Below are 16,826 nucleotides of genomic sequence, written 5' to 3' on the forward strand. Positions count from 1 at the left end.
GGTCTCATCTAGATGACATCGTCTTGCCACTGTGGCACTTTCTTGTGCAGTCAGCACTTTCGATTGAGATGAACACAGTGTTCTCAACCTTAGCTTGCAAGGCCTTCCTACCCAGTTACACTGTGTAAAATGCTGGACAATAAGTCTGTGCCCTGGGCATCGATTACTACACAATTACAAATGCAATACCAGCAAGGCCAATTCAACTCATTCAACTCTCGGAGTCAGAAGGTTGCCAACTCAATTCCCACTTCAGAGACATGAAACAAAGGCTGGCATTCCCTGTCAGCACTAAAAGAGCACCAGCTTAGATGCAGATGCTAAAATGAAGCCCTATCTACCCCCTCAGACAAATGTAAAAAATAAAATTATTTTAACAAACAGCAAGTGAATTCTTTTATTGGGCTGGCCAATGTTTACTCCTTAATCAACATCCGCAAAATATGTTATGTGGTCACCATCACAGTGGTGTTTGCCGGAATTTAGTTTCACCTTCCAAATACTAAAAGGCCTGGATAGAGTGAACGTTTCCATTAGGAGAATCAAGGATCTGAAGTCACAGCCTCACAATAAAGGGACATCTCTTTACAAATGAGATGAGGAGGAATTTCTTCAGAGGGTGGCAAATCTGTGGAATTCAATGCCACAGAGGGATGTGCAGTCCAAGTCATTAAGACAGAGAATGATAAATACAGAGTGCTAGATTGAAATGAACTGAGTTGAACTGAATATGCCTGGACTCTTTCAATTACTTTGTGGATTGGTGTTTTATCTTCTGTGCTTTTCATTTTTTGTCATTTGCGTGATTTGTTTTTTTGCACGTTAGGGGGCTTTGATGTTTTCTTTGAACAGGTTCCATTGGTTCCTTTGTTTTGTGGCTGCCTGTGGGGAAGGCAAATCTCGGGGTTGTATACTGCATACATACTTTGATAATAATCTACTTTGAATCTACTCGATTGGTAGAGGGTTTAAGGGATAAAGGCAGAGAATAGAATAATGGGGTTAAAAATAAAATCAGTCATGATTGAATGGTGGAGCAGACTCAAGTTACCTAATTCTGCTCCTAATATCTTAAAGAGTCCTAAGCTCTATTGCTTTATGGTGCTTCAAGACTGTGACAGGCCCTAGAGAAGTACAAGTTTCTGACTTCTTTTTGGCTTGCTGTGGATTAGCAACATAACCTCAGAAGCTACTAGTCTCCCCAGTTTTGGTAAAGCATCAGCCAGCACCCTGCCTATCAGGCAACCTCCCCACCAGAAACGATTTGACCAAAGGTAGGATCTTTGCTGAAGAAAGAATAAAAAAAAGTTGGAGAGCAGATCTGCTCCACTTTGCAGATATACTGTTCCCAAAGGAATAGACAGAAGCTCTAATTTCACAGCGCTGCGCACTTGAGAAACCAAGTCAGCTTTCTCCCCCGAGGGGCCCAGATCTGGCTGCAGCACAGACTGACCTATTTGTTAACGTACATCAATGAAATATTATTTTAAACTACATTCTGAAGGTAAAGTCAAGCCATCTGGATCACTGCAGGAGTCAACAGAGAATTCTCCGGTTTCCCTGCAAAGGCTCCACTCACAATAATCTATCATAATCGAGCTTTCAGGATGTTCTCTGGGAGTTATGTTCACTCCCCTCCCCACCAAGAAAAAAAGTCTCTATGGGCTAGACAAAACCATCTACCTCGGCCGGATCCAGATTTGCTGTTTATAGTGGCTAATGATGAATGTGAGATGTGACATTATGTCAAATTGAGCATCAAACATGGTCTCAGGGCTTGGAAAAGTAACACTAATTGTGCTGGAATCACAGGATTGAGCAGCACTGAAGGAGGATACCAAACTTGTGTCATCTCATTGAAAGATCTTTGTGACTTTACCACCCTTTTCTGTCATCATGCAAATGTATCCACATATATTCATATTAATTCATTTTGTCGAGCACCTAAACACCATCCGCCACAAGTGGACTTTCCGGTGGCCAAACAATTCAATTCCTATTCCCATTCATGTTCCGACGTGTCGATCCATGGTCTCCTCTTGTGCCAAGATGAGGCCACCCTCAGGGTGGAGGAGCAACACCCTATATTCTGTCTGGGTACCCTCTAACCTGATGGCATGAATACTGATTTCTCCTTCCAGTTAAAGAAATCCCTCCTCTTCTCTTGCCCACTCTAGGCTTTTACCTCTTCTCACCTGCCTATCACTTCCCCCTGGACCTCCTCCTATCCTTTCTCCTTTGGTCCGCTCTCCTCTCCAACTTAATTCTTTCTTCTCCACCCCTTGACCTTTCCCACTCACCTGGCTTCACCTATCACCTTCCAGCTAGCCTCTTTACCCTCCCCCCCACTTTTTTATTCTGGCATCTTCCCCCTTCCTTCTCAGTCCTGAAGAAGGGTCTCACCCCAAAATAGCGACGTTATTCTTTTCCACAGATGCTGCCTGACCTGCTGAGTTCCTCCAGCATTTTGTGTGTGTTGCTTGGATTTCCAACATCTGTAGATTTTCTCGTGTTCATGTTATTGAACCTGTTTCCATCAGTATAATCCAGACATTATGTGTAAACTTTCCTCTTATCCTCCTTGTGGCACTTTTGTCTAATAGCATAATGTATGGCCTCAGGTTCGAGGAGCTTTGGAGACAGCTCCATTAAATCTTTCCATACCATTTTCTGCCAACAATGAGAACACTGCAGCTTTTCCAATCATTCTTATCTCTATGATACAGTTAGGCTAGTCAGTCCATCAAGACTGCTCTTCCAGTTCCTGAATTATTGCAACTCTGTTCTCTAGCCTGTTTGTGACTATTCAAACCCACCCTGCAGGTTCAAAATTGTCTTTTCTTTTCCATTCCTCATTTATGCTCCTTGTCTAAAATGTTGGAAAGCTACTGAGGCAGGAATGCCTCATTGCCATCTACTCAGGGAGAGCACGATATAGTTGAATTTTATACTTGTGTAATGTCCTGGTAAAGGTTTTACTGCCAAGGTTGCAGGGTATTTCATGTAATGGTTTTTCTGTAGAAGCAGTGTGTTCTGCTGCCACTGTTTGGGTTACTGTTAAAGATAAGGGATGCTTAGGAACGTGTGTGTCATCCAATCATGAGGGTGGAACAGGGAGAAGGTTCTAGAGAAGGCTGGGGGAGCCACTTTTGTGACCGACACTGGTGTGGGTCAAGGTCTTTTTCGGTGGGAGATGAAGAGAGAAGGAGCTCGAAAGAACTGGCTGTAGGATTCGATCCAGCAGGAACATGCAATCCAATGGAGCCCAAGAGGGGAACTTTTACCACAGTGTGGTGAATAGGAGTTGGTGCAGTGAGTACATATTAGACACAACGGTTTCTGGAAGATTTGAGCTCCACCGTGCACATGTTACTGTTTAATTATAATGGGCCCTTTTTGTTTTTTCTTCTTTCCTTTAATAACGGTTTGCTTAAGTTAACATTTTTAAATATATAATTGTATGCAGTGTACGATCTGCTATTTTTTGCCAATGGGCGTTTTGGGGGGGGGGGGTAGTAAATCACACAATATTTACACAAACTGGAGTTCGGGTGGGCGAGACATCACAACCTCACAGGTTTGGCAGGACCAAAGTCGTATACATCCTAGACGTACAGAGCCTGAGAAAGGTGGTTTCCTCGCTGTGGAGTCCAGTGGCTGTTAGCGAGGGGCTAACAAGCCACATCTTCAGAGACACTCAGCAAAAAGGGGTTTCACTTGTTTGGGACAAGTGTTGAGGAGATTCAAGATTCAAGTTCAAGTTCAGTTTACTGTCATTCAACTGTGCTCGTGTATACCGCCAAATGAAACATTCGTCTGGACCAAGGTGCACAACACTGTACATATAACTCACACACAGCCCATAAAGTAATATTACCACAAATAACTTTTAAAAAATAATAAGGTGCACTTACGACAAACAACAGGAATTCTGCAGATGCTGGAAATTCAAGCAACACACATAAAAGTTGCTGGTAAACGCAGCAGGCCAGGCAGCATCAAATGAAGAATCCTTCTACATCTGAGTGTGACGGTATTCCTGAGTCTCCACCCAGGACTTGTATGACTGATAATAGTGAAAACTAAGAGGAAGCTACTGACATGATGAAAGAATCCCTGAATACTGCCAGAGATGGAGGATCTTCATTGCTGCCCTAAACGCCAGCGGCTAAGAAGCAATAAAGTTGTTATATCCCATAAATTGCCCCTGCGGCTTCCCCAGCCACCCCATTTTGCACGAAATGTGGTAACTAAAACTACATTGTATTTCATACCATGCTAACACCAAAGAGTAAATTTGTTACAGAAACAATTAATTTGATGTGCCTTTTTAACCACCATAACTACCTAGCAAGAGACTTGTGGTTATGAATTCTAAAGTTCCCTCTACTACTCTGCATTTCTCAGTATCTTACCAGTGGTTATGTAATCTTTTGCCTTGCTTATACTCAGGAAATGCATTATTTCACTCGTCAATAGATTGAATTCCATTTATCACTTTTCTGCTCACCTGCCCAGTCCTGTAGCCCACATTTTATTTTCGCACGAGCAATCACAATTTTTTATCATTTGCAAATTTCATAATTAAGGCTCCCACATTTAAGTCTGAATCATTTTTACATACAGTACCATATAAAATATATATATAACATATATACACATACCTGAGCCCAGTGGAGCCCTTACCTAGCATTACGGTCACTAAAACACCCTACACGATCTGTAGCTGCAAAACTGCTATTTGCAATTATACTTCAGTAGGCAAAATGGTCCAACTCTTCCCAAATAGTGATTTATTCCTTTCCTACTGGTTCCTTGGACCACAGCACAATGTCAACATTATATTCAGGGAGATGACTGGCAGTGTGAAAATGGCTGCTGCTCCAAAGTTTCATCTTCATGTCCCTATTCTGAATTCCTTTCCTCCATCTGGACCTTCTTTCAATCGTATAAGTCCCTGAGATATCTGCATCCCTCCATCTCTCCCATTTCCAACATTCCACCATTGGCAACCATGCCTCTGCTTTCTGAGCCCAAGCCTTTATAATTTTTTCCCTGAATCTCTCAGACTCTCAAACTCTCTTTCCCACCAACCCGAAAGACATTTCTTTAAACTCATCCATTCGCCCAAGTTTTTACTTACCATGTAGTTTACCTCCTTATGCACTTCAATATGGAACCTTGTCTCCTAAGATGAAGCTTGTAAAATTACCAGCTTGTTTGAATGTAAAATTATCTTCTTACAAATTTCCATTGCCTTCCTTCTTTTCAGTCAACCGACAGGTCTTTGATGTTCAGTGACTTTTTTTATGAATGCATGACATTTTAATCATACTATTAAAATGCAGCCTGTTCCCACCCATAAGGCTCAGCAAGTCCTCATCTATGTCGCACATTAAACTGCCTTGGAAATATACCATCATTTCATTGAAATCCTACAACTTCCGAGGAGGGACCTTCACCAGAAGGACTGCAGCTGTTAAAGAAGGTGGTACATCACTATCTTGTCAAGTTTATTTAAAGGTAGGGAGTAAATGATGGTCTTGGCAGCAATGGCATCATTCACAAAGGAATAAAACTGTCAGCCAAGTAGCTAAATAGATTATACACATGTATACAGTACTGTGCAAAAGTCTGAGACACGTAAAAAAAAATGTTAAGGTAAGTTGCTTTCAAAATAATGATACGAAAAGTTTCTAAATATCAAAAAATTTACTATAAAGAACAGTAAAAAAAATCTAAATCAAATCGATATTTGGTATGACCACCCTTTGCCTTTAAAACTGCATTAATTCTCTTAGGTAGGCCGGCTGGTGGCGCAATGGCATCAGCGCCAGACTCCGGAGTGAAGGCTCCCGAATTCGTATCCAAGTCGGGCCACCCCCCCGCGCACGCTTTCCATCCGTGCCGGGTTGAGTGTCGAGCTAGCCACTCGGCCTCATAAAAACAGAAAAGGGTCGAGTCAGGAATGTTCATATCGTGACCCGGTTAATCCGAAAGGAGACCAATCCTGACACCACACACCAGACAAGAATAGCTGACTGTCTGGTGCCACACGCTAAAAAAAAAGTTCTCTTAGGCATACTGTCGTGCAGTTTTATAAGAAAATTGGCTGGTAGGTTGTTCCAAGTATCTTGGAGAATCTGTCGCTGTTCTTCTGCAGACTTCGGCTGTCTCACTTGCTTCTGTCTCTCCAGGTATTCGGAGACAACCTCAATGATGTTGAGATCAGGGCTCTGTGCAGGCCATACCATCTGAAACCATATCAAAAATCTAGGGTGCCTAAGACTTTTGCACAGTATTGTAAATGGAGCAAAAGAAATCCCGATCTTTTTCCCCTAAAGCTGTTCATTCAACAAATCAACCTTGAGTAAATTTATAGACTGCAAGAAGCACTCACCTCTTCTTTCTTCTGCTCTTTCAAAACTTCCCTATTTTCTGAAAAAGGAAATACAGTTCACAATTAAAAAGAATTTTAAAATTTGCCACACAATGTAATATTGGGCCTTGTCGACTTTAAAGTTCCGGGCTTGTTAAACCAAAGTAAAATTCTGGCTGCTCATCACAGTAGGGATGAATACTGATGGTTCTCTTAAGTAAAGAGTTTTTTTTTGTTAAAAAGATTAAACTTATAAATCAGTGAGAAAGCAAGAAGTGGACATGATTTCCACTCAATGCTTCTGATTACCTGTGTAAATACGTCCTTAACTCGTCTGATGTGAAATTTCGATCACAAATGCTTCTAACCTTCCTAACCCTGCGACCGTTTACAGACTTAAGATTCTTCTGGAACACCACTCTGCTCCACTCCTGCTTTCATCTATATGTGCCCCATGCTCTTGAACTCACCACCTAAAACTACTCAACCAGTCTCTCTTCTAATCTGCTTCCTTAAACCTTCCACTTTGAAATCTGTCTTGACATCATTTTATGAAGCTTGAAGTCACATTTTGTCTGATAATGCCTCCTATACAATACACTGGCAGATTTTAATGTCTTTAATGGTGCTATATAAATGCAAGTTATTATTGTTGGTCTGTGCTATCATTGCCACAATTTTGGCCTTCTGGGCTGAAGCAGCAAATAAAGTTAGGCTGGGCTTCTTCTCTTCAGCAACATCTGATAACTACTGATGAGAAGTCTATGCATGTTGATCCTAGATGATGTTTATCTGCACTTCCCTCCAAAGATGAATAACCATCTGGTATTTGTTATCAAGGACGAAGAACATTTGAATGGGTGCTAACCAAGGGTCTGTGGTTAACAGTCATGGCTCTTAAAGCAGAAATGCATGGGTTCGAACCCACTCCAGCAATGGCAGCAGATTACACTGCAATATTGGCCAAGGTCCTGTCTGCCTTCTCACGTGGACACATATGATACCGCAGCATTACTTGGAAGAACAGAGGAGTTATATCAACTGTTGCGGTTTATATTCATCACTCAATCAACATCTCTAAAAAGTAGTTGATCTGGTCATTACCACGATGCTGTTTGATGGACTCTGCTGTGTACAAACTGCTTGCCATGCTCCCCCACATTACAACAGCAACAGATTAATTGGCTGCACAGATTCTGAGCTAAGGTCATGAAAGATGCTGTGTAAATGCAAACTTATTCTTTTTCTCTTACAGATCTGCCACTGGAGAAGCACAAGGTCAGCACCATCTGGGTAGAAGACCAAGATAATCAGACACAAGTATTTGATGAGATAAGGTCTTGTCAAATGGATCAAGAACCCAAGTACCCTAATCCATTAAGAAGAAATTCTTATGAGGATAGCGAATGGGAAAATGCCAACAACATATAATATTCACTTAAAACAGCTGAATTTAAGGGGTCACAATGAAATTCACCAGAGAACAGAACTGCTCCATCTGAGAGAGAAAGAAATGCCCCTCCAATTACTAGTTTTTATTTAAGAATAATATTTGGAATAATCTTGCCTTGGCAACATTATGGTTCTGGTTTTCACATTATGTAAGAAATACAGAGGCACTGGAAAAGATGCAGAAGTATTATATTTATCAGATTAAACCCATGCTGAGAAATCATGCTCAAGCTCTTTAGATAGAAATCTAGTGTTGGGTTAGACTAACAATAGAAGTCATTAAGATTATGAACCGTTGTACTGGACTGACACACAGGCAAGACGAGAAACAAGGAACAAAGTACACAGCATTCATTAATAAAATGCAAATGGAAGGTAGACAAAACCTTCATGTCTCAAGAGAGGTGAGAATGAGAGGCAAATAGCATAGTACCTTTAAGGGAAAACTGCACGTATGTAATATACATGATAGAATAAGGGATATGGTGATGCAGTTAAATGACAGAAATTGAGAGCAGGGTGGTGCATCTTAAACAACATGGATTCATCAGCCTTTTGGAGCTGTTTTTTTTTGCTGTAAGCAATTTACAATAGAACTTGGATCAGAAATGCTCTAGACAGTGCTGCTTTTCTTTCTCCTTCTCTCAGTCTGAGCTTTATCCATGAAGAGTGACGTACTGCAGCTTCACATCAGCCTATTGCTCTGATTAGTTTGAAGATACCTTTGGTTATCTCTACCTGACTGCAAATATTCTTCGTTCCCGAAAGAACTGATGCTCCGTGCAATGTCATCAAGCTGTCACACAGCCATCAAAGTATAATCCCGCTGTGTACACACTGGTCTACCCCAGTGGCAAAAGGCAATACATCAATATTGCATTCGGCTGTGCGTTGCAATGTTGTCTGTGCATGCACTGGGTCTAAGATTAGAAATGGCTGGGATCAGAGAACAGCTTGTCAAAAGGTACAACACTTCTTGAAGGAGGTGATGCTGTTTCAGGTACAGTTACTTCCATGTCTAGGTACAAAAATAATAGATATTTCATTTCATTCTGTTTTGATATACATAATATAATGAGAATGAGGAAAAGGAAGGCAGGGCAAACAAAGGGAGAGAACAGGGAGTGGGTTTAAAAGCTCACTGAAATAATAGTTGAGACTGAATGCACAATAAAGCCACTGGGACATGGGTTCCACAGCATTTTGCACAAAGTATAGACTGGTGATTCTAGTAACACTCAGAGCAATACTCAGACATATCGTCTTTCTGATCTTACCTCAAGCAGACATACTAACTGTCCTCTCGGGAAAACGCAAAAGGTCCCAGGACACGATTTTGAAGGAAGGCAGAGGAGCTCTCCTTGCTCTCTCTCTCATCCTGGATGATATTTAGCACAACACAACATCACTAAAAGAAGCAGTCCTGTTGACATACCCCTTTACTGATTGTCACAATTTGGTTGCTATACTTTAAAAATGATAGCAATGAGTACACTTGAAAAAAATATGCTTAACCTTGGTCTTCCATTCTCCTTATCTAAAAGGCAAGAACCTGCTTCAATACAATTCTTTTCTCTGCCTGATGTTATAAAGACAGAAACTGCCTGGTGTATTTTTCTGCCCTGCATCTCTCTTCCCATCCAACCCCATCTCCTCAAACTGCTGGGAATGAGGGTCTCATGAATGCAAGATGCCCTCCGATACATTCCCGAGAAGGCTAGATTATATCCTTGACCCCTGACACTAAATGCCAGTAGTAAATTAGTTCTGACAAACACAATGGGATGGGCCATTGGATTCCTAGTTCTTAACATCCAACATCTCCCTCCAGCCTCTGGTAAATTTCCCTGTTCCTATCCAAAGAAGCCAATTGAAAGACCACAGGGTGTAGGAGCAGGATTAGGCCATTTGGTCCTTTATTTGCTCTGCTATTCAATCATGGCTGCTCTTTTTTCCAACCTCATTCTCCCACCTTTTCCCTGTAAACCTTAACCCCCCTCCAATCAAGAACCTAAAATCTCTATCTTAAATATACCCAAAGTTTTGGCCTTTTCAGCCTTTTGTGGCAACAAATTTCACAGATTTGCCACCCTGTTGCTGAAGAGAATACTCGTCTCAGTTTTAAAGAGACACCCCTTTATTCTGAGGGTGTGCCCTCTGATCCTAGACTATCCTATTAATGAAAACAGCCTCTCCATGTCCACTCTATCCAGGCCTTTTGGAATCCAGTATCTACCAGATAGATTATCAACTACTTGCCTGCCTATAATCAGATAGTTACATATAGACAGCAGAGCTTTAGATGAGCTGATATTTTTCGGCACAGTAACTGATTTAAGTCTTCCCTCAGAGAATCACCTCTGTCATAATATTCTCAATATAGATCCTGGCTCTTTTCCCATCAGCTACAAGGGCAAAAAAAATCTCCCTCCGTGGAACTAATTCTTTACAACCTTAGTGTGCCAGGAAAATGCCATTTGAAACAATCTGGTCAAAACTTTAGCCCTTCTCCTGCACTCAGCAGTATCAGACTGTTTTGAGAATTTGGTTGGCTTTTCCAGCTTTCAGGTATCAATTCATTTTGGATGGGCAGTGAAAACTGCCTACAAGTATCTCACAAAATGTAATAGTTGAAATGAGAGTCAATCATGGTTGGCCCACTCTGCCAGGAAATTGGATTTCACACCACACAAATGAAAGAGAAACTCCAATTCATTCATCATCTTTTCCAGAGAATCAGAAATTTTAAAAGACCACAGGCAAAATTTAAACAGAAGCAACGTTTGGAGTTCTATCATATTCTATTTTTCTGTTACTTTTAGATACAATACAGCAAAATATAAAATATTTGCAATTAATAACTAACTTTCTCATCTACACCACTCCTCCCATGCACACTTTACCCTTCATGAACTCAGCTAATTGTGTGTTCTCCTCCCACAGATCGCATGCACTCTACTTTAAATGGACTATCTTTTCAGTAATTTGCTGCCCACTAGAAATGTCCACAGTATCTTTTCAGGTACTCTATCCACTCATTTCATCTCCTCACAGCCCACACCAGCTCTACTGAATTATAAGCTCTATTTGTTTTTAATTTCTTTCCACAAACCAGTTCACATTACCCAATCATAGATTCTACATGCCTATTCACCCTCCAGCATCTGGTGCATATCACAAGTCCTGGTTATGCGACCACTGGAGCCAGGCAATCTCTGAAGAGTATTGATAATGGCTGGAGTCACCCATCTTGTAAAGACACTACCCAGAAAGTGGCAATGGCAAACCACTTCTGTAGAAAAAATTGCCAACAACAATGATGGTCATGGAAAGACAATGATCGGTCCACGTCATACGACGCGGCACATAACAAACGAATGATTCAACCTCCATACAAAAACTCTATGCTTTTATGGACACAATCCTTCTATTTAACCTTTTTATTTGATAATAACTAATAAGGTTAAATTGGATTGGGTTTCAGTAATTTATTCAGAGCTACAGCATGCAAACAGGCCCTTCCGGCCCAACGAGCTCATGCTGCCCTATTACACCCATGTGACCAATTAACCTACAAACCCTTGCGTCTTTGGAATGTGGGAAGAAACCAGAGCACTTAGAGGAAACCAATGCAGTCACTGGGGGGGGGGGGGGGGGGAGATAACCCAGAATTGAACCCGGGTCACTGGCGTTATAATAACTGCTACACAGCCCTTGCTGCCCCTAACTTCTCTCCTTTTGCCCAAATAGAAGAAGCATATTGTAAAGTTGTCATGGCATTTGTGAATAATATGAATAAAATCATTATGGACTCTATTATAACACAGCTGGTCATTAAGGAAGTTCCACAGGACGACACAGTTGAACATGAAACCAGAGGAAACAATGGATCATAAGTCACACAGGAAACATTGACAGCAGTCTAGGTCCCAAAGTTACAAGCTCATTTATTGACTCTTATTTAAGTAAGTAAGCAAGCTGATTGCAACAACCAGGATTTACACAACAACATGAAGGTCACTGGAAAAAAGCAAATGTTGGTGGTGATTGCAGACTGCAATCCTTTCTTCAGTGGCAGAATATAGCAACCTAAATTTTAAGGGTGTCAATTGTAAAAGCTGCCGTCATTGGGGTCCAGTGTGGACAAGAATTTCTAATGCCAATCAGATCTCAGTGTATCACACATACTTCCACAGCAGCAGGCGGTGGTCTCTTCATTGTCTAACTACATTATCTTATGGTCGATTCACCTTTCAGATTAGAAGTTAAACTGTGGACCCAACAGTTAAAAAGTGAAAGATCTCCTAGCAGTATTTTAAAAAGAGTTAGTCTCACCATGACCAAACCGCTAGCTCTCCACTCAAATCCAGCTAGTCTTTTACTTATTTCTCCATCATTTCTGAAATAAAAATGGTAAATTAGTTGGCCATGGTCAATTTACCATTTGTGGGAGCTTTTTGTGCCTAAACTGGCTGTTACACTTCTTCCTTCATTGCCTGTGAAGTTCTTTGAGGTGATCATGGGTGTTACAGAAACCTAACTCTTTATTTCAATAATAAGACAATATATGGAAACAATAAAAGTAAAAATAATTAGGAAATTGTAACAGCCAATGAGAATAATTTCATTAGGCAGAGGGTAGTGAATCGGTGGAAATCATTGCTACAGACAGCTGTGGAGGCCAAGTCATCAAGTATACGGTGGATTCTTGTTAAATGGGACACATTGGGACCAGTATATTTTGCCCCAGTAAGCTGAAGTTTCAAGCAAATAGTTAAAAAGGTATTCAAAAAAAAGAACAAATTGGAACACTACCAAAACTACTGCAGTACAGTAAAACTGTATTTGTTCCTAATAGTTTTTGACAGAGGAATTAATCCAGTGGACACTACCCTGTTCTTTTGGTTGACTGTAAATGAACACAATCAGCGCAAACACCTAGTGCTGATAGTGGTCTGCCTTCATACAATGCTTTCGATGATTTCATCCTCCAAATTTTCATTTCCATTGTAACATTCAAGATGAGTGTCGCTACCTTCAAACTCTACGTAGTTCCTAACTTGTTGAAGTAGTGGAATCATTTCCATTTCACTCCCAGCTGTTTCTGGCATCTGCAAGCCTGAATGCTTGAAACCACAGTGAGCAAAATAGTTCTGAATTGTCTTACTGCTTATTACTTGCCAGCTATCAGCAACAAAATTCATTGCCTTTTGAACACAAGCACACGCAAATAGTACTACTTAAAAACTGTTCACTCTAAGCAAGGTATAGTGTCCAGTGGCCACACAATGTGCATGTGACTGATGCAATTTCCTGTCCCAATTAAGCAGCACGGAGTCCCAAGTAAACGAAGGGAATCCCAGCAACACACATCAAAGTTGCTGGTGAACGCAGCAGGCCAGGCAGCATCTCTAGGAAGAGGTACAGTCGACGTTTCAGGTCCTGACGAAGGGTCTCGGCCTGAAACGTCGACTGTACCTCTTCCTAGAGATGCTGCCTGGCCTGCTGCGTTCACCAGCAACTTTGATGTGTGTTGCTTGAATTTCCAGCATCTGCAGAATTCTTGTTGCTTGCGAAGGGAATCCCAACTATTTTCTCGAAATGTCTTGTTCTTAAAGAGTTGTCCCAAATAAGCAACTGTTCCAATTAACCAGAATTGTCTGTATTAAGAACAGAGATTGATAGGCTCTTGATTAGTAAGGGTGTTAAAGGTTATGGGGAGAAGGCAGGAGAATGGGTTTGAGAGGGATAATAAATTAGACATGATGGAATGGCAGAGCAGACTTGATGGGCCAAATGGCCCAATTCTGATCCTATATCTTATAGTCTAATAGTGCCAGTTTTAAGTCTATGGGTGATTAGTGTCTCTAATGGTTTCCATAAGCGGATCAAATCCCATACACTAAGGTCTGACATTACTCCTCAGTGTCTACAACATTCATATAGCTATCTTGTGGCTCGGCAACCAAACCAGAGTACAATATACAATAAACATGGCATGTTCTGACCAAAGCCTAGTAAAATTTAATCACACTTTCAGTCTTAATCTATTGTTTTGCCTGTATTTATTTGAACATTATTGACACTGATGATGGCAGATCATACTAATTGGAGATGTACAGCAGTGACTAGACAAAGATCAGGCTGTTTGTACAGTACTCATAGAGTCTGTTTGTCAACTATTTTCTACTGTGTGAATGCAGTTCCAGCTGAAATCAAGCTGTTGTAAAGCTGGCTCCTATCCTAAGCTGGAGATGAAGTCAGTAAGATGAAGAGCAGTGCCCACAAGAAGGCTTCATTACTTTCACTTGGAACACGATATCTTGGCACAGCAGCCAGCAAGAGGGAAAGGAGGGAGAACTTATAAAACAGAATTGTTCTATACGAGGCAGGCAAAGTCCGATTACAAACAGCCGACTAGGTCACGCAGTTTCATTCATATATCGGCATTTAGGACGGCTTATGGAGATTAAAATGTGAATGGAAGAGATCACCTTAGCACTGTTCTCATTTAATTTGATACGTCTCATATCCTGCACTGACACCTAATACCCATAATGATTCGGAATTTAGTCTTTCATGCTTGTGCCACATTCAACAACTATTTGTAATTATTAAGCAAAAACCTTAAGCAAGCAAAACATTGCCAGACAGTTCATATGAGCACTACCGAACAAAATTTCATCTTAACAATGTAAAGTGAATTAAGACAAAGAATAATTCAAGGCTAGAGAAAATCTTCATCACTGGAGATCAAGCCAAGAATGAAATGGGGGAAGTGAAGTGGGGATGAGATTAGTGTAACTGCCTCTGCTATTTGCAAGTTTACCAAGTTGGGATGATTTGAGACAAAGAAGAGTCTTAGAACGGATTTTGTTTTCACATACTGACCATCCTTGTCCTTCTAGGTGGTGGACCTTGAAGGTCAAGAAGGTGCTGCTGCAATTTCTGAGGTGCTGAAGTGTTAAGTTACTTGTACATTTTTGGGCAACTACACTTTAATAACATCCAGACTCAATGATAAATACCAACATGATAATTGAGGTAACAGTATGGTTGGTACAGTTGGAACCCCAGCAAGGATGAGCACCTTCTGGAAAGGATGCAGACCGACAGGGAAGAAAATAATCCAGGTTCTGAAGCTATAATGGGTAAATCAGGACATGGAAAGAATTCCAATTAAAGCCACACAGATGTTCATGCATGTTTCTATTAGGAGAATTTAGAATTCAGGAGGGTCTCCTTGTTCACTTTCTGAAATCGGAACTCGACAAAGGATCTGATGTCAGTGATTGTTCTCACACAAGATGTAATTGTAACTGTAGCCAGTTCTTCCAGTGAGACTTGATTCTCTGCAATTTGGTGAAAGGTTTAAGGGCAGTCTTTTAAGTCTTGAGGTAGGATCTATTTGCTACAAACGCAATCTAGTAATTATGCTTCAGCAAACTGTGCTTCCTGTTGTGATTGAAATGGATGAGAACCTCAGAAAATTTAATGCTCATTGAAACAGTGCTCACCTTGTAAAATTCCAGGACCTGGCCGTGATGATGCAGCCTGGGGACCCAAACGCAGATCAAAGTTAATCTATTATTAAAGTATATATGATACCTTGAGATTCATTTTCTTGCCAGCATTCACAGTAGAACAAAGAAATACAACAGAATCCAGGAAAAAAATTACACTCAAAGACAAGCAGCCAATATGCAAATGAAGGCAAACTGTACAAATACAAAATAATAACAATGAATAAGTAACTAAATACTGAGAACGTGAGTTGTAGAGTCTCAGAAAGTGATTCCATAGATTGTAGTCAGTGATCAGTTCAGTGTTGAGGTGAGTGAAATTATCCACACTGGTTCAGGAGCCTGATGGTTGAAGGGTAATAACTGCTCCTGAACCTGGTGGTGTGGGACCTAAGGCTCTTGTACCTCCTTCCTGGTGGCAGCAATGAGAAGAGAGCATGGCCTGGATAGTGGATGTCTTGATAATGGATGCTGCTTTCCTGTGGCAGCGTTCCTCGTTGATGCTCCTCATCACTGGTGGGGAGGGTTTTTCCTGTGAAGGGTTTTTTGAACTGCAGTCACTGTTGTAAGATATGGTGTCTGCTAATTTAAGCACAGCGGAGTTTCACAAATATTAAAGAAATGATGATGGGCCAACTGCTGAGGGTTAATGATTGTCATAACACCCTGGCTTTCCCTCAGAACATTTATATTCAGTTAAGGGAGCAGTGGAGCCTGGGTTTAATGTCTCATGGGAAAATTGGCACTGCCACAGCACTGTACCAGGAGTAACAGGCTAGACTATATGCTCAACTCTCTGGGAAGCTACTTGCCCGATAATTTTCTGACACAGGAATAAATGGATGTTAATTGTTTTGCAGCCTGGAACACAATAAAGATGTAAGGGGGAAGAAAACAATAGAATCAGAATCGGGTTTAATATCAACGGCATATGTCATGGAATTTGTTAACTTTGTGGCAGCTGTACAATGCAATACATGATAAATATAGGAAAAAAACTGAATTACAGTAAGTATATACATGTATATTAAATAGTTACATTAAAATAAGTCATGCAAAAAATAGTGAGGTAGTGTTAATGGGTTCAATGTCCATTTAGAAATTGGATGGCAGAGCGTAAGCTGTTCCTGAATTGTTGAGTGTGTGTCTTCAGGCTCCTGTACCTTCATGATGGTGGCAATAAGAGGGAATGTCCTGGGTGATGGTGGTCCTTAGTAATGGATGCCATTCAGCACTTTTAGCTTGTTCCCCCACTCATACCTGATCTACATTTCACCTCTATCTATCTTGCTTCCATAACAACTGTGCATCTGATGTATTTTGAACAGAGAAGGCTCAAGAGAGTAAGATTCAGGGGAATACATGAGTGCACTGAAAATGAGGAAGCCTGCGATAAAGAAACATAGTATCTGGAGAACAAGCTATTCCATGCATCCAGCCCTGGAACGTACTGGAGGGGTGGGTGGTAGGGT

The sequence above is a fragment of the Mobula birostris genome, chromosome 20 (genome assembly GCF_030028105.1).
Source record: "Mobula birostris isolate sMobBir1 chromosome 20, sMobBir1.hap1, whole genome shotgun sequence".
NCBI classification, from domain to species: domain Eukaryota; kingdom Metazoa; phylum Chordata; class Chondrichthyes; order Myliobatiformes; family Myliobatidae; genus Mobula; species Mobula birostris.